The sequence below is a fragment of the Schistocerca americana genome, chromosome 7, assembly GCF_021461395.2.
Source record: "Schistocerca americana isolate TAMUIC-IGC-003095 chromosome 7, iqSchAmer2.1, whole genome shotgun sequence".
NCBI classification, from domain to species: Eukaryota; Metazoa; Arthropoda; class Insecta; order Orthoptera; family Acrididae; genus Schistocerca; species Schistocerca americana.
The window spans coordinates 34,047,596-34,067,593 of record NC_060125.1 but is presented as its reverse complement, the minus strand read 5'-3'; positions in this window follow the sequence as shown (position 1 = coordinate 34,067,593).

The following is a 19,998-nucleotide window of genomic DNA, read 5'->3' as shown; positions in this document are numbered from 1 at the left end:
TTGGCTGAGTTGAAACCTGTTGTCCTTGTTAATAAGGTTCTCGTGCAGCCGGATTTCAATTGCTTTCTTCTATACACAGTCCCAAAAGCGGGATGTGTTGTACTTTTGTGTTCTCGTATTTCGTACAATGATTTGTTTCAGCGCAATGTTCTGCGATTCCAGATTTTGTAGGCTGTCGGAGATCGGTGTGCCGTTTGTGTTCAGTACACCTTTCCTCGATGGTTTGCTCCACATATGCTTTCCCACACTCGCATGGTATGAAGTAAACTCCAGATTTCTGTAGTCCTAAATCGTCCTTCACTGTCCCTACAAGGGACTCGATCTTTGGCGGTGGGCGGTAGACGCTTTTGATGTTATGACTTCCTACAATCCTGCCTATTTTTCCAGATACGTTGCCCGCGTACACTATGTAGGCTGTCGCTTTCAGTGGATCATCATCAGGTGCCGGCTGTGGTGTGGTCTTCTGCTTGAAGGCGCGTCGAATTTGGCAGTCACTGTAGCCGTTCTTGTGGAACACATCCTCGAGGTGGTCTAGTTCCGGTTTTAAGCTTTCTTCGTCGGAGATCACGCGAGCTCTGTGAATCAATGTGTTTAGTACTCCTTCCCTTTGTGACGGGTGATGACAGGTGGAGGTGTAAAGGTACAGATCCGTTTGGGTTGTCTTCCGGTAGATGCTGTATCGCAGTGTTCCATCGGGCTTTTTCAGTATCAGAACATCTGAGAACGGTAGCTGCCCGTTTTTCTCCACCTCCGCGGTGTACTGAATTTGGGGGTGGATAGAGTACAGATGTTGTAAGAACAGCTGGAGCTTCTCTTCCCCATGAGGCCAAATGACGAATGCTCAACCCATTCCCAAGTGACGGGAGAGAGCAGGGGCGCCAATCCTAGATGTAGGGTAAAAAATTGCGCCCTATGGAGTCGAGCTGGCGGCGTGTGTGTCTGATACGTTCACGCATTAGGGCCAGGCTAGCTCTTCTGGTAATTCGGTTCGCCGCAGGTGTTTGGATATGACGTACGAATGTTCATTCACTGACGCAGCGTACTGCTTCAGTCCACACAGCTGTCTCTCTCTGCCCATTGCAGCCAACGCCACACACTGTGGCACACACGGATGTCGACGCCCCACCACTGCCGCAATCACCACCTCCGATGTCATCTCTGTCGGCGCCTTTCCGGTATCCCGAACCGATGTCCGTAGATGTCCTGCACCCGGAAGGTCGTCACACCACTCCAGAAGATCACTTTGCCGCTCAACTGACCACAGTGTTTTCAGCTCCGGACGCAGTTGTGCACGGTGTGACTGTGGGTGACTGCGAACACTGGCCGAAAAACCAAAGTGGATACGGGGGTGCAGGCAGGGATCTGTCATCGGCCGCCGTTCTACTCCCCGTCTCCACATTCGGTCCTCGCGAGCCCTCACCTGCCCCCCAGTTGTCACGTCCCACCGCCCTACATGGCGACGGTGTAGATGTTTGGGGGGGGGGGGGGGGGGGGAAGGAATGTGATCTCACCTGAAGCACGGGGTGTCGGAACGCGTTTGGCAGCTCACTACGAAACCACAGAAAACGACAGTGACTGCGTGCCAGACTAACGAACAGGACGCGCCGGTGTAGCCACGCATTGCACAGCTCCGCCACGCCACTGCGTTCACTGGTCTACTTGTGTCCGAGCAGAGAAACACTCGGCTGTGTCCGCAGTCACCACTCAGAGGGACAGCATTATCTGAGTTAGGATGCCAGTGTATGAAATGTCTTACAAGGGGAGGCCACGACGTTTGACACGCGGATTTACCGCAAACTTCGTACACTCGTAGGACAACAAAATGTGTAAGCAGTACCGCGTACTTCTCAAGCGTTATTGAGAAAATCGCAAGATAATTTCGGTCGTCGAATAATATATTATATCTGTGCGTGGCCATTTTATCCATGAAGAGGCTGCAGCCAAGTGGTGACGGCACGGTAGCTCAGCGTGTTCGGTCACAGCGTGAGCTCCCTCTGTAATAAAAAAACTCAGTTAATCGATCAACGACGAACTTAAACGGATGTCTTACGACGTCCGCCCCGAGCAGATGCAACGAACCAAATCGAACAAAATGAGTACGAAAAAAAAAAGAAAAAAAATTGTGTTCGGTCAGAGCGTTAGCTACCCTTTATAATAAAAAAAAAAAAAAAACTGAGCGAACGGATCATCGACAAACTGAATAGGTGACATCGGACGTCCGCCCTGAACAAATTCAACGAACAAATTGTAAAAAAAAGAAAGTGTTTGGCTTTCAAGCCTCTGGATCGAGTTCCGTTCGTCAGTTTTTTTTTATTTTTAACACAGTCATTTTCTTTATTATTTATATTACAATTGATATAATGGGGAAAATACGTGTAATCGGATGAACTTTTATTAAATTTACAATGTTATTTGACAGTCTACTAATTTTTATTATCACAAATAATGTAATATTCATGACTATCCACTAGTAGACGACCAAACGCATAAAGTGATACTAACAATGTACGGTTGTCCGTGATTTGAGAAATCCCTTATACCTAGAAGGAGCCGGAAACGACTTTGTTACCTCTGAGTTTTGACCGGCACAGACGGCTTTCGAAAGATGTACAGCTAATCGTCGCTTTCGACATTACGAGCACAAGTTGCAGGATGGTATTTTTCGTAAAAACATGGAAAACATAAAGTTAAACTGCACCAGCTCCATTGAATAAAAGCTGTGTTTCCGCATACGCAAGGTCTTTTAACGTTTTCCTTGGAAAAACAAACCTCGTCAGCATTTTCAAAAACCTCTCTTTCAGACGATAGTTTGGAAGTAAACCACGCATAACGCAGTATTTCCTTAAAAATCGGCGCTGATAATCGGTCATGCAGTATCGAGTGTATTTTAATAGCGTCTTCCGAGAAGCAATTTCTCGCTCTCTTTCGATTAAATACGAACAGTTTTGAAGACACGGACAAGCATACATTTTCAGTATCACTTTATGCGTTTGGTCGTTTACTAGTCGATAGCTATATTATATTATTTGTGACAATAAAAATTAGTAGACTGCCAAATAACATTGTAAAAAAAAAACAGTTTGTTCTACATTGTTCGCTGAATTAGTTCAGGGTGGACGTCCGATGATACCCGTTCAGTTTGTTAATTCGCCCGTTCGCTCTGTGTTTTTTATATATATATATATATATATATATATATATATATATATATATATATATATAAAGGGAAGCTCAGGCTCTGACCGAACACGCTGAGCTACCGTGCCGTCACCACTCGGCTGCAGCCGCTTCATGGTTAAAATGGCCACGCACAGATATATATATTCGACGACCGAAATTATGTTGCGATTTTCTGAGTAACGCTTGAGAAGTACGCGCTACTGCTTACACATGTTGTTGTCCTCATGGAGTACTACGAGTGTACGAAGTCTGCAGTAGATCCACGTTCCAAACGTCGCGGCCTCCCCTTGTTAGTTCGAGTGAAGTCTCGTTACATTGAATATTTAAGTATCACTCGATACAGGCAGAGACAGTTGTAAATACTCACAACATTCCTCTCCAAATGGACTGTACACAGCTAAGTAAATCTTCATATCCGTATTGTAATACAGTGAACTAATGTTTTACGTTTTATAGCGTCACTCGATATCCTTCCGGAGAAAACCACAGAACCGACCGTTGCACGTGCATTTTCACCAAGCACACACAACAGCAACTCTGATACTTAATTACACACTGATTCTACAGTTGTGTTATGGTCACAAAGAATACTGTAATCTAGTTTGTAATTACGTTTCATAGTATCTGTTTTAGTATCATAGTTAAATATTAATAGTGTATTCATTTTATTGTGGCAATATTATTATAATCTTGACACCGACTGCGTCTGGCTAGGGAATGACATAAAACTGGTAATAAATGAATTGGTAATAATAAATGGAAAGTTTCCGAGCATGCTCTAAATTCTGCAGCATGGCACGAGGGACACGAGTGCCTGCTACCTTTACACCTACAGGCTGCTTCAGTTCTCCCACCCAATACCGATTTCTGCGCCCTCCAGAGATGAGAACTTGTCCTACACTTCCTCACAGCCTGATCCGCTCTGGGATGTGTCTCCAGTAACACATCTCCAACGTATCTTCCCCTCTCTTTTTTCAACAAAGTTTTTATTTGGCAGAGCGCTTATAAATGTTCCACCGCTAATGGTTCTGATCCTTTCCTCCTTCACCTCTGTCTCCCCTCACAGTCACTACGGATAGGTCTCTCTCGTCTCGGGGGTCGGAGTAACCTACCCTTCCCTTTGGACCTACCCCCTAACTATTCCTCTTCCCTCCCAGACGAAGGACCTGAAAGCTAGGTGATGTGTCCCATTTAGTTCGATAACTGTCTATTGGCAGAACCACACATTCGGCCTCCTGAAGTTAAGCACTGCCCAGCAATGGTGTGTCTGCTATTTTCTGCTTGCTCGTGTCCACAGTCTTGCAATATTTTATGAAGGACCACAATTTCTGCTAAGATGTTCTTAAATTTTATTCACCACAATCACAATTTCATCTTACTGTACCACCTCAAATGGACAGCTCACTATAAAACGCTTGATAGCATTGCTCCTTTTAAGAGAATACTGTCCTTGGGTCAAATATGTTTACACATACTGCCTGTACAGTAAGACCAGAATTTTTATAATTTATGTGGAAGAATTTAGCTGCCAAGTGTCACATCTCAAGGATGTAGGGTAATATGTTACCCCAGCCAAAATGCAACCCCACTGTGAATGCTATTCTTGGACATGCGACAAGTCAGTTGGCATTAGTAAGGAGTTGGAAATACCACTCACTACTGTCAAATGATTGGCAGCTGCAGCAAGTTGGTGTGCCGGGAGACCTCCCGAGAGTCGTGTACCTGTGACACCGGTACCAGAGGTACATCTAGTACCATCCTGTCTCTCCTGCACAAAGTACAGGATCTGCCACTACTCGTCCACTTGTGAGTGGTGTGTCAGTGGTAGATCTCGGTGCCACGCACGGAGTGGACTCGAGGCGTCGTACAGATCCCCCTGACCGACGAGTTCGAGGTGTTGCCTTTCACTGAAACTGAGCCAGTGGGAGTCACTAGATTTGTCGTGGGGAAACATCATTTGTCCAGTGTCAGGAGTTTAATGTACGGCGGGTGGTGGTACCCCTTACGGAAATGGCAGCAAGGGACAGGACGGGACACCAGGTGCTCTCAGTGTGAATGACTGGGGACCTCATTCGGCACATCGAAGAGGCTGTTCTGGCAGGGCAGCCACTGAGGGAACACGGTGCAATCAACTGCAGAGGGGTGTGGCACACATTGGAACAAATGACGCCAGACGTCTCAGCTCCGAGGCCATACTTGTGTCACTCCAGCAACTGGCAGATTAGGTTGAGAAGACTAGCCTTGCGCATGGAGTTTCAGTGAAACCCAGAATTAGCAGCATTGGTTCAGTCCTTCCACTTGAATTCTGGGGACAGAGACTTGTGAAAGTTCTGTGATAAGCTAGGCTGTAACTTCCTGGACTTGTGTAATAGGAATGAGAACTGTAGGATTCCACTAAATTGGTCATGTGTGCACTACACAACAGAGACTGCTACTCAGGTAGCTGACTGTGTGTGGGATGCACACAAGGTTTTTTTTTTTTTTTAGGTGACTCTTCATCCAGTCCAGATAACAATAGCTGTAGGAAACCCAGAAGTATCAGTGCAAGATCGAAACAAATTCGTCCCACACGCAAGGGTATTAAAATCCTAATGGTAAAATTTCATAGCATTCGCAGCCGATTCTCAGTTTCCCAACTGGAAGTGCTCGTGAAAAGCAGCGAAGCTCACACAATATTAGGTACATAAAGCTGGTTGAAACCTGAAATCTATAGCAGTGAGATTTTTGAGGAAAATTTAGTGTATCGGGTGATCAAAAAGTCAATATAAATTTGAAAACTTAATAAACCACTGAATAATGTAGATAGAGAGTTAAAAATTGACACACATGCTTGCAATGACATGGGGTTTTATTAGAACCAAAAAAATACAAAAGTTCAAAAAATGTCCGACAGATGGCGCTGGATAGCAAAACGTCAGTGACTCCGCATGACAATCGTGCATAAAAGGAGCTGTAATGAGAGAGAGAATCAGATGCGCCAGCAGTCGCAGCATGTTGACGTTACCTGAAAAGGCGCTTTTAGTGAAGCTAACGTCAGTGACTCCGCATGACAATCGTGCATAAAAGGAGCTGTAATGAGAGAGAGAATCAGATGCGCCAGCAGTCGCAGCATGTTGACGTTACCTGAAAAGGCGCTTTTAGTGAAGCTGTATTATCAGAATGGGGAATGTGCTAGTTCAGCGTTACGATCTTATCGCCATAGGAAGGGGATTCGAACGGGTAAAGGTCCGTTGACAAATGCAGCTGTGGCGAGAATGATTTCGAAGTTCGAAGCCACGGATTGTTTAGACGATAGACCCCGTATTGGCCGACCGAGCACAAGGCGTAATGCTGCTGAGACAGTTCAGTCTATGCACGGGGAAGTCAGCGCTCGTGCAGTCGCACGTCGCACCGGCATTCCATACATTACTGTTTGGTTGGCACTTAGGCGTACCCTCCGATGCTATCCGTACAAAATCCATCGGCATTATGAACTGTTACCTGGCGATTTAGTGAAACGGAGGGCATTTGCGGTGTGGGCGTTTCAAAAGATGGCGGAAGATGACGATTGGTTGAGTAACGTGTTGTGGACCGACGAAGCTCATTGCCCGCTCCGAGGGTCTGTCAACGCCCACAACTCCAGAATTTGGGCTACCGAAAATTCTAGAACTGTCATGGCAACGCCATTGCACGACGAGAAAGTCACGGTATGGGTTGGATTTACCACATCTTCCGTTATCGGACCGTTTTTCTTCGAGGAAATGCGTGACTCTGGTTTTGTAACTGCTACCGTGACGGGTGGGAGGTACGCCTATATGTTACAGAATCGCATCATCCCCAGCCTGGCTGATAAACACCTGCTGGAACGTACGATGTTTATGCAGGATGACGCTCAACCCCATATTGCTAGACGCATGAAAGATCTCTTGCGCGCGTCGTTTTGTGGTGATCGTGTGCTCAGCCTCCACTTTCGTCATACTTGGCCTCCCAGGTCCCCAAACCTCAGTCCGTGCGATTATTTGCTTTGGGGTTACCTGAAGTCGCAAGTGTATCGTGATCGACCGACATCTCTAGGGATGCTGAAAGACAACATCCAATGCCAAAGCCTCACCATAACTCCGGACATGCTTTACAGTGCTGTTCACAACATCATTCCTCAACAATAACTGTAGTCGAGGAATAATGGTGGACATATTGAGCATTTCCTGTAGAGATCATCTTTGCTTTGTCTTACTGTGTTATGCTAATTATTGCTATTCTGATCAGATGAAGCGCCATATGTCGGGCATTTTTCGAACTTTTGTATTTTTTTGGTTCTAATAAAACCTCATGTCATTCCAAGCATGTGTGTCAATTTGTACCTCTCTATCTAAATTTGAAACAATAAATCACGGAATAATGTATACCGAGTTTTTCATCAGCCAGTATATCGAAAGGATAGGCAAATAGCAAATGGAGGTGGTGTATTTGTTGCTGTAGACAAGAAACTCAAATCCACCAAGACAGAAGTCGAAGCTGCATGTGAGACTATTCTGGCGAGACTCGGTATCAGGGGTGGGCGTAAAAAGATAACTGTATCCTTCTGTCGGCCACCACACTCATCTCTTGACGTAACCAAAAATTTTAGAGAAAACCTCGGTTCACTTGTATGTAAGCTCCCAAATCTTACTAAAATCGTCAGCGGAGACTTTAATTGTCTGACAGATAATTGGAAAAATTACAGTTTTCTTAGTGGTGGGCATGATAACACATCCTCTGAAACATTACTACATGCTTTCTCTGAATATGGCCCAGAACAGATATTTAGGAACGCCATTGATTATGGAAATATATTTGATCTAATGGCAACAAATAGACCTGACCTCTTTGAGGATGTCCACATTGAAACTGGTAACCAGTGACTATGACATGCCTGTGGCAACAATGATTACCAAAGTACAACTACAACTACAGCCTCAGTGAGGAACTTGAAACTTTCAGCACAGGTCACGAGCGTGTAGAGGAACTATGGCTCAATTTAAAAGAATAATTGACCATGCACTGGATAGATATGTTCCCAGTAGAACAGTTCATAATGGGAGGAAACCTCAATGGTATACAGTCATTGTGAAGGAAATGGAGATCACTGCACTACAGGTGTAAAACAAATTATAGGGCTACAGATAAACAGATTCTGAATGAAAAGCATTTGGCTGCCGAGAGAGCAATGACTACCGCAGCAGAATATAGTCAAGCGATCTTTCACAGAATCCAAAGAAATTCTGGTCATATGTAAATACTGGACACTAACTTTGGTGCCACTAACAGTCACTAGCGAAGGAGACAGGACCTGAAATCGAGGGTAGCAATGCAAAAGTTGAAAAGCTTAACTCCATTTTCAAATGTTCCTTTACAAAGGAAAACTTGAGAGCATTGCCCCAGTATAATCCTTGTACCACTGGAAATTCAGCATTAGTGTCAGTAGGGTTGACCAACAGCTGAAGTCATTAAAACTGAACAAAGCTGCGGGGCCCAATAGTGTCTCCGTCAGATTCTATATTGAATTTGAGGCTAAGTCAGTCCCTCTTCTAACTATAATCTATCGTAGATCCCTCAAACACAAAACTGTGTGCAGTTCTTGGGAAAAAGCACAGGTTACACCCGTGTACCAAAAGGGTAATCCAATAGCCTCGAAAACGGTTTGTTGTAGAATTGTAGAACATATTCTGATCTCGAACATAATGAGGTATCTCGAATAGAATGACCACCACAATACCAACAGGCACAATTCCAGAAACATTGATCACGTGAAACCCAACTCGTACTTTTCTCTTGTGACATACTGAAAGCTTTGGATCAAGGCAAGCAGCTAGATGCAGTATGTCTTGATTTCTGAAAAAACATTTAACTCACTACCAATCTTGCACTTATTCACAAAAGTATGATCATATGGTGTATCAAGTGAAATTTTTGACTGGATTGAAGTCATTTTGGTAGGGAAGACACAGCATCTTATCGTGGTGGAGAACCGTTGACTGATGTAGAAGTAACTTCCAGTGTACCGCAGGGACCTGTGCTGTTTGTGTTGTATATTAATGGCCTTGCAGATAATATTAATAGTGAAATCAGGCTTCTTGTATATGATGCAGTTGTCTATACCATCTGAGAGAAGCTGCATAAATATTCAGTCACATCTTGAAAAGATTTTAAAGTGGTGTAAATATTGGTAACTTGCTTTAAATGTTCAGAAATGTAAAACTGTACATTCAAAAAACAAAAACATGTATCCTATGACTATAATATCAATGAGTCATTGTTGGAATCCGCCAACTCTTACAAATACCTGGGTGTAACGCTTTTTAGGGATATGAAATGGAATGATCATACGGGTTCAGTCTTGGGTAAAGCAGGTGGTAGCTTTTGGTTTATTGGTAGAACACTGGAGAAATGCAATCTATCTACAAAGGGGATCGCTTACAAATCACTCGTGTGACTGGTTCTAGAATATTTCACAAGTGTGTGGGAACTGAACCAAATAGGACTAATAGGGTATGTGAAGGTATACAGAGAAGGGCAGCACAAATGGTTAGAGCTTTGTTTGGTCGATGGGAGAGTGTCACAGAGATACTGAAGAAACTGAACTGGCTCTTGAAGACAGTAGTAAACAATCCTGAGGAAGTCTGCTGACACAGTTTCAAGAACCAGATTCAGATGGTGATTCTAGGAACATAATGAGACACCCTACGTATCATTCACATGGAGATCAGGAGTCTAAGATAGAATAGTTACTGCACACACAGAGGCATTCAAGCAGTCATTCTTCCTGTGCTCCAGACGTGAACAGAATGGGAAGAAACCACAGTAACTGGTGCAGTGGGACATACCCTCTGTCACGCACCTGACGGTGGTTTACCGAGTACACGTGTAGATGTAGAATTAAGATAACAAATCCACTACAATTATGGACAATCTGTAGTAGTCGGCGGTTCTGCTTCTATAACAAAACCTTTTTTACAAACCACAGGAAATTATCTATGAGCATTGTGGTTTGCCAATGACAGCCAACTCACGATTTGTCGTATTCATTTCCCATTGTTCAACGTGTGAGTTGTTACTGATATCGACATGTAACACGACAGCCACTGACGTCATACGTGTACTTTTTCCAAGTGTCACATTACGGACTCATTACTGTCAATATGCAAATGGTCGACGTACGCCTAATGTTGTTTGTCACAAATAAACTCGTGACTACAAGTTGTAAATAGTTAGGTAATTTGTTTGATAATGGAGTTACAATTTCTGTCATTAAAAAGAGTGCACTACTTTTGGGACACCCTATATAAACACGGTTTACACGAGGACAATATCCTCTCAAAAGAAACAATGCAGTTACTCAGGGTGGGGTGTTACCACATACAGCAGCAGTACAGGTCTGACAATGGCGGGGCACGTTGTGAATGATGTCACGAATCTCTTGCTGAGGGAATAACTGCCATTTTTCCCATGCTTCCTGCAGAGCTGCTAGCATGTCTTCGAGAGTGGTTGGTGGATGCTGACTCGATGCGAGTCGCCTTTCTAGTGCAGCCCAGACATGCTCTATGGGATTCAAATTAGAAGAGTGTGCAGGCCACACCATCTGTGCAGTATCTTCTGTCCCAAGAAAACTTCAAGCACCTGTACTCTATGAGATTGAGCATTATCATCCGTCAGCACAAAGTCTTGCCCCGCAATACCTAGCAGCAACTGCACGTGAAGTCCCGAGATCTTGTCACAATAACTGACAGCTGTTAAACCTTGCCAATTCACCAGTACAATTTCAAGAAGAAATGTTTGAGTGGTCAACATAATGCCTGCCAAAATAATTAGGAATCCTCTTCAACACTGATTTCTTTCCACAATGTTTGGATCCCGCTATCGTGTTCCACGTTCCCTCCAGATGATAATCTGTCGAAAGTAACTCTCCAGACGAAATCGGGTCTTGTCTGCGAAAATAACATTGGACCACTGTTCCACCATCCGAGTGGCACATTAAGGACTCCACTCTAACGCGTCTTCACAGAAGGAGACATTTAGAGTTACACATACAGTAGGTCTTCGACAATAAAGGCCCTTCTGCCGAAGCCTTCTGTACACCGTTTGCCACAATACGACACATCCAGTGAATGTTACGAGGTCAGATGCCAGTAGTCGTGCAGTACTAAGGGGGTACTGTCGTGTCCTTACAGCCAAATAACGGAACCGTCTTTCTGACGTCACATGTGGTTGGCCCTGCACTGCTCTTTGGGATACAGTTTTGGTCTCTCTGAACTGTTGCCACACCTGAGAAACAACAGAATGATTCACATAAGCCAGCAAGCCACATTAGTTTGTGAATGTCCCGCTTTCATTCTTCCTAGGTCCTCGTCGAATGCAGAGAGTCGTGTGGGCGTCTTCTCCGTGCCACGCTGCACCATCTGTGGCTGTGTATACAGCGACTGTGGATTTGGGACTACCCGGTGAATGCTACTCCATTTGATAGGTCCTCTAATGTCATCACTGGAATGGTTGTCCATTCCCCCATAATGCCATGTTCCATGCAGAACATGATTGTACAGATGTCTTTGACAGTTTGTATGAGTCTATCACGAATGAGGACAGGGAAATAAAATCTTGTTGCTTTAATTTTGGATACCAGTGTATTAATGTATACATGTATCCTCCTCTGTTTTTCTTCTTACTTACATTTGATAATAGTAATAACTAAAGACTTCACCTAAATTTAAAGAAAAGAATTTTACGCCACTCGTAAGGTGATGTGAAATAAACTATTTACCTTGTACTCCAATTAAAGTAAGAGGGAGCACTTGAAAGAACATTAGGCAGGTGGACGACTGAACATTATGTACAGAAGGTAGCGAGTTGCATAGAGCAGGAAAACAGAAACTTTCTCGATTATTCTAGAAGGACATTCAAGTAGGTAGACATTTCTGCCAGCTTAAAAATGCACAGAACAGCTCTGCCAGAGGGGAATCCCTGTACTGCTCTGCTATGCGACAGATCGAGATATCGCACAAAGACATAAAATAGTCCCAGGAGCTATTAACCCTCGAGGTAAAGAACTATTTATTTTAACTGTTATCAGAAGAAGGTAATTTTGGAGATACGTAATGGATGACAATCCTCTCTTTCAGTTCAAATGTTTTCACTCGTTTTTAAAAGTGAATACATCTACTGTGTGTGGTATCGATAGCTACGATGCTGTGGTGTAGGTTGGCACTACGACACCAACACCGACGACAGCGCCCTCTAGCAGGTGCTGTGCAGATCTACGAGTTCCGCTCCAGATTCTCCCCTTTGATCAGGAGCAGACGGCTGGGACACTTCGCACTTCATTGCAAAGTTATGTATTCTTCTTGCTAGAGTAAAGGTGCTTTAACTGTATTTGCAGTACCGACGTGTTTACCTTTTCCTGCTCCTACTCACTTCCTACATTTGGCCAACCTTTCAGTTTCCAGGAGCAGACCCACGCGCCGTCTTCCAGGCAGGATACAAAACTGTGATTGACGAGTGCGTTCAGTGGAGCAGGGCACCAGCTAATCCACTGGCACAATCAGGAGATGAAGTCACTAGTGGGCTGCCAGAGAGGCATGTCACACAGATGAATGGTCGGGAAAAATTTTCATTTTATGATGTAATATGTTACTTTTTGGTACTATTGCTTTTTGGAGACTGCTCCGAGTGTCTGAAATGGCATCTGAATAGTAACAGATTATTCTGCAAAAAGTATATGCAGTAATATGCAGGAGAAGGAAGTAGCTTTGAATGTGTCTACAAGTATCATTTCCAACTATGATGATTATTACAACAATGGTAGGATCACACTCTCAAGTCATTGTCCTGTTTCAACATTACAAGTAAAAGATTTTAGCGCACGGTTCAGTGTTTGCGAGATTTCTGATGGTCGTGAATTTAACCACACGTATGGCCAGTTGGTTGTGTAATGGAAGTATTAAACAATCACTCTTTTATTCTCTTTATTATGTGCAAATGTGCAAGAATATAGTTTAGAATCATTATTGAAAGGTCTGCATGACCGTGTAAAGCTGATTAATGCAAATGAAAGTTTCTTTACATATTATTTTTCCATGTTGTAACTGTGTAAGTACAGAGAGTGTGACATAAATTTATGAGGTCCTAGAAATGACTAATGTGAGATAAATTCTCTCTGTAGCGAGTTCTCGCCGACCACTGTGGCTGAGCGGTTCTAGGCGCATCAGTCCAGAACTGCGATGCTGCTACGGTTGCAGGTTCGAATCCTGCCTCGGGCACGGATGTGTGTGATGTCCTTAGGTTAGTTAGGTTTACGTAGTTATGTAGTTCTAAGTCTAGGGGACTGATGACCTCAGATGTTAAGTCCCATAGTGCTTAGAGCCATTTAAACCATTTTGTAGCTCAAAAATGGCTCTGAGCACTATGGGACACAACATCTTAGATCATAAGTCCCCTAGAACTTAGAACTACTTAAACCTAACTAACCTAAGGACATCACACACACCCATGCCCGAGGCAGGATTCGAACCTGCGACTGTAGCAGTCCCGCGGTTCCGGACTGCAGTGCCAGAACCGCACGGCCACCGCGGCCAGCCCATTTTGTAGCGAGTTCTCGATTAGCAAGAAGAATCGTGTTCAACACTACTGATGGAAGTATCATATAAGGCACATAAAGGAAGACGTTTGCCCGATACTGCTGTCTCTCGTGTGCTCTCGTCTTGAACGACAGTTACAATAGCGAGGGATCGATAATTACAGTCGAGTTTGGCAACTGTCGTTTACTAGAGGACAAAGTGCTTCTCAATTACATTTGAATGTTATTGCAGTTCTGTTACTTTTATTTGTGGCTAACCAACCTTACTTCCCAGGCTACCTCACATAAGTACAATTTGGGTAATGACAGTGCGTATCTACGAGAGTCGGATTAGCACGGATCTCTTACTGGCGAGACGGTGAAATATCGGGGTTCGTGGCGCTCGCACCATTTCAGAAAAAGTGAGATGGCTCTCGTCATGCTGCCCACCATGGTAAATGAAGTGGATGACATGTGTGCACTCGACTAAGTTTTGACTGACATCCAACCGATATGTTTATGTTCTACCAGTTACCGAGATAGGAGGCACAATGGAGGATTATAAAATATATTATTCATTCCCCCCTGACTAAGTTCCAACTGGGATGAGAAATATCCCTTCCCCCATCTGGGACTGAACCCAGGACTTTCAGGGCTGGAGCCATGTGCTCTGCCAGCCAGATCACCATGGCAACTAGACTGTGACGTATCTCAGTAAATGATGCAACAGTGTACAGGTGAGGGAGAAGTGGTGTGTCTGCTGCCACTGAAGCAGAGAGAATTACACTGAAGAGGTCATGCGTGCTAATGTCAAAACAAATTACGGTTTAATTACAAAGATCTCAGTGCTAGAAATCAATCCCTTTCAGAGATGAAAGGGAAAGCTGGAAAGCTGAAGGCACTGTCATCTAACTTCAGGTGTGTCTCAGGGAAGGGTGATATTCATGTTGAATATTCAACGGTTTGGCCGACAGCATTCATAGTAACCTCAGACCTTTTGCAGATGACGCATTTATCTATTATGAAGCACTGCCTCAAGAAAGCTGCACAGAGTCACATATTTGTACAATTTTGATTTCTAAGTGGCACAGAGACTGGCAACTTGCTTTAAATGTACAGAAATGTGAAATACTGCACTTCACAAAACAAAATAAAGTACTAGTCCTATGACCACAATACCAATAACTCACAATTAGAATCAAATCACTTCGCACAGATACCTGGGTGTAACAATATGCAGGGTCATAAAATAGAATGATCACAAAGGCTCGGTCATCCAAAGTGGCTGGCAGGCTTTGGTTCGTCGGAAGAATGGTATGGAAATGTAATCTCATACCAAATAGGACTAACAGGGGATACTGGATGTATGCAAAGAAAAAAAAAGAGTACAATGAAAAGTCACAAGTTTGTTTGACCCACAGGATAGCATCACAGAAATACTAAAAAGACAGAAGTGGCAGACACCTGTAGATAACGGAAGCTATCCCGAGAGAGCCTACTATCATTAAGTGAGGGGAGTAGAAATATACTACAAACCTCCTATACATCATTCTTATAGGAATTTGCACAAGATTAAACTTATTAAACTGTGTACAGGAACCGTACTTTCTGCACTCCACATTTGAATGGAATAGGAAAAGTGGTACAGTGGGTCTGTGGTAAGTACCCTGTGTCATGCAGTTCATTGTGGTTTGTGGAGTAAGGATGTAAGTGTAGGCTCATTGTTTTGGATAGTTAGACAGACGATAAAATGCTGAAGTACAAAATATATGATTGCCTGGACAAACACAATGTCCTCAACTCTTTAACTACAAAAATTTAGATGCTCTATGATACTTGTGTGCTGAGATTACAAAAGAAAAATGGAAATTAAAGTCGTTTAGAATAAAGAAAGGTGCACAACAGGCAAGTTCCCTTTCCCACTTACTCTTCACCACAGTCAGGTTCTGTACTGAAGGAAGAAATCTAAATGCTTTCATATTTGCAGGTGTGTCGCCATTTGGGGTTAAGCCAACACAGAGGTACAAGGAAACTGAATGTGTCAAATACTAAATTCGAGAAGTTGGGCTAACTGGTAAATGGAAACAGAAACAAGACAGTGGCAATTCAGTAGTCTGCCGTGACAAGAGTGCCATTTCCATGTTCTGAACAGGCTACGCAAGGACTACAATCCTTCAGTAATGTAAAAAGACTTACTTCCTCTGAGATCTAAACCTACTGTGTTCACGACTTTCCTTCTGCCCTTCGTATCCTACAGTTTTGAGAGCTGTGTCCTAATCGAAAGCTATAAAAATTAATCACAAGTTTATGAAATGAAATACCATAGGCCTGCTCCACAAAAGGCAAGGACACAGATCAGCAATGGGCGCAATATGCAGGACCTGCAGGTCAGAGCACCCACAGAAGATAGGCCGAGTGCAGCGAGACCGAAATGTCGGTGTCGTGTGAATAGGATGCGGGCTAACCCGACTGTCAGTTATTACACAGAAAGGGATGTGCCAGGATGAAGAGTACCAACTGTATTTGTTTAATCACAACTGCTGTGAAAGATTGTGCCTAGTGCTTCAAAAACATAAATGCCTGACTTCAATTACGAATCTTCCTGGCTTTGTGTGCTAGACTGGGACTCAAACCTGGAGCGAGTGCCTTTCACTGGCAAGTTCTCTACTGACTGAGCAATAGAATGACAAGATATGCAGAACAACTACTGTGAAGTTCGGGAGGTAGTCGCAGAAGTAAAGCTACAAGGGAAGGTCACGAGTTGTGTTCAGACAACTCAGTTAGCAGAGCACTGCTGTGAAAGGCAAGGTGTATGTGCTGGTCAGGCACACAGAGTTTTAGTCTGCCAGAAACTTTCAAACTAGCACACACACTGCTTCTGATTGATCCGTGTGCAAACACAGAATGAACTTTCAAATAGTTTGAGAGACAGAGAGGGAGGGAGGGACTGGGGGAAAGAGGGAGGGAGGGAGAGAGAGAGGGGGGTTGGCGGGAGAGAGAGAGAGAGAGAGAGAGAGAGAGAGAGAGAGAGAGAGAGAGAGAGAGAGAGAGAGAGAGTGGGGTGGGTGGGGGAGGGTGGGAGGAGACAGGAATAATAACTAACCAACAAGCTCACAGTGAGCTTCAGTAACATTTCACCTTAGTGTGCCCTGACATAACATTACAAAAGGGTCACCACGTGGGTGTCAACTAGGTACTGCAGGACAACAGTGGCTAATATAATAATTTTACATGGCTCAACAGTTTGGTGCAACTCTTTCAATTGGATACCACTTTAGCGGCATGCGAGTCCCTAATCTACTCCAGTTGTCCAATCGGGGAAAGGGAACCTACAATTTAACGTGGAATCTGAACCGTGTCTCACGCCTTCCCGTCAGGGTGAGGTTAGGGCTGGGGTAAAGGCAGACTGAAATACCTCTGTGTTTCAACCAGGATTTGATACCGAGAGCTCTCAGTTTCTGAGCACGTGCTTTAGCATTATACGAGGACTATTCAAAATGTATCCAATCTTATTTTTTATGTCGACACCAATAGTGGCTTTGGGACACACATCCCCTCTATGTTGGTAAGCGTACATAGTGCAAACGTGTGATTTTTTTTCACAATAGCAGAAACAACCAGTCACTGCCTAGTTGTTGCCAGGTGAACACTTATAAGAGATAGTTATCGGATTTGGTCGTGTGGACAAAATGACAGAAAAAGTGGGACAACATTATTGCATCAAATTTGTTTTAAGCTAGGCAATTCTCAGGTCGATAGAATCGACAAGATTTGAGAAGTGTTTGGGGACGAAGTGACGGGTACCACATATATAAAGGAGTGGCACGACCACTTCAAAGATGGCCACGCATCAGTGAAGAGTGAAGCACATTCAGGTAGGTCCTCACCATCCAGAGAGCTGATAACGTAAGGACACTGGTGATGCAGGGTAGATTAAACATGAGCAGAGAACTTGCACACAAGGTTAAAATTAGTGTTGAACCCATTCATGCCATCTCAGGAGAATTTATGCCAAAGTTTCTAACAACTGACCATAAGCAACTTCATTTGGAGATCAGACAGGACGTGCTGGATACTGTCCGTAGTAATCCGAACTTTTGTAACGCAGTAATCACTGGTGATGAGTCCTGAGTTTACATGTACAACGGAGAAACAAAGTTCCTCTCATTGCAATGGAAGTATCTGTCATCCCTGAGACCCAAAAGAGTGAGGCAGGTCCGCATCAATGTGTAAGTCATGCTGACCATCTTTCCTGACTCCAATGGTGCAGTCTGTCACGAGTACGCCCCAGAAGGTCCTAATGTCAACGAGGAGTACAACCGAAAGGTTACCTGCGTGAATCGGTGAGATACAAACAGTTGGACTCGCAGGCAGTGGGCACCCTTCACTGTGACAATATGCGTCCTCTCATCGTTCTCCATTAATTCGGAGTTTTTTTTTGAAAACAAAAAAAGACTGTGGTTTGTCAGCTTCCTGTTCCCCTGACCTAGCACTGAGTGACTTCTGGCTTTTCCGTACACAGGAAAAGGCTCTGAAAGGGATCAGATTTCAGAACAGGGAAGACAACGTGCAGAATTCGACGGAGCAGTTGAACGCCCTACCGAAAGAGGCTTTCTGGTGATGCTTCCAGCAGTGGCAGCAGTGTTGGGAGAGGTGTGTAGAAGCTGATGGGCACTGCTTTGAAGCTGAAACTATTGTATCTGAATAAAGATTGATTTTGTAGCTAAAAGTCAGATACTTTTTGAATGGACCAAGCCTGAAAATGAGGACTACACATTTTAGAATATCTGTATAGTAGATATCTGTATAGTAGACAAAACACTAGGCTTGTTCCAAGTGTGCCAGGTGTTTACTTTGGAAGATAAAAGTACTAGATTAGTTACATCAGGAGTTATACCAAAAATGGAGCCTTTTGTGATTTGATTAATTACTGCAACTGTGAAATGCACAGTTAAATATGACTATTGAAAGACATTCTTTGTTTATTTACATGGTACTTGTATAATGTATGTAACCTTGATGAAAAATTATTTATAAGACACTGTATACAATTACTGTATGCACTTGATAAATATTTGTCCTCCTTTGGTACAGATGGTCTGAGCACCACCAGAGTGTGACCAAAGAGGGTGCACGATGACCACCCCTGCCCCCTCCACTCCCCTATGATGGATTAACTACGAGGGCAGTTCAATAAGTAATGCAACACATTTTTTTTCTCGGCCAATTTTGGTTGAAAAAACCGGAAATTTCTTGTGGAATATTTTCAAACATTCCCGCTTCGTCTCGTACAGTTTCATTGACTTCCAACAGGTGGCAGCGCTGTACGGAGCTGTTAAAATGGCGTCTGTAACGGATGTGCGTTGCAAACAACGGGCAGTGATCGAGTTTCTTTTGGCGGAAAACCAGGGCATCTCAGATATTCATAGGCGCTTGCAGAATGTCTACGGTGATCTGGCAGTGGACAAAAGCACGGTGAGTCGTTGGGCAAAGCGTGTGTCATCATCGCCGCAAGGTCAAGCGAGACTGTCTGATCTCCCGCGTGCGGGCCGGCCGTGCACAGCTGTGACTCCTGCAATGGCGGAGCGTGCGAACACACTCGTTCGAGATGATCGACGGATCACCGTCGAACAACTCAGTGCTCAACTTGACATCTCTGTTGGTAGTGCTGTCACAATTGTTCACCAGTTGGGATATTCAAAGGTTTGTTCCCGCTGGGTCCCTCGTTGTCTAACCGAACACCATAAAGAGCAAAGGAGAACCATCTGTGCGGAATTGCTTGCTCGTCATGTGGCTGAGGGTGACAACTTCTTGTCAAAGATTGTTACAGGCGATGAAACATGGGTTCATCACTTCGAACCTGAAACAAAACGGCAATCGATGGAGTGGCGCCACACCCACTCCCCTACCGAGAAAAAGTTTAAAGCCACACCCTCAGCCGGTAAAGTCATGCTTACAATCTTCTGGGACGCTGAAGAGGTTATTCTGTTCGATGTCCTTCCCCGTGGTCAAACGATCAACTCTGAAGTGTATTGTGCTACTCTTCAGAAATTGAAGAAACGACTTCAGTGTGTTCGTAGGCACAAAAATCTGAACGAACTTCTCCTTCTTCGTGACAACGCAAGACCTCACACAAGTCTTCGCACCCGAGAGGAGCTCACAAAATTTCAGTGGACTGTTCTTCCTCATGCACCCTACAGCCCCGATCTCGCACCGTCGGATTTCCATATGTTTGGCCCAATGAAGGACGCAAT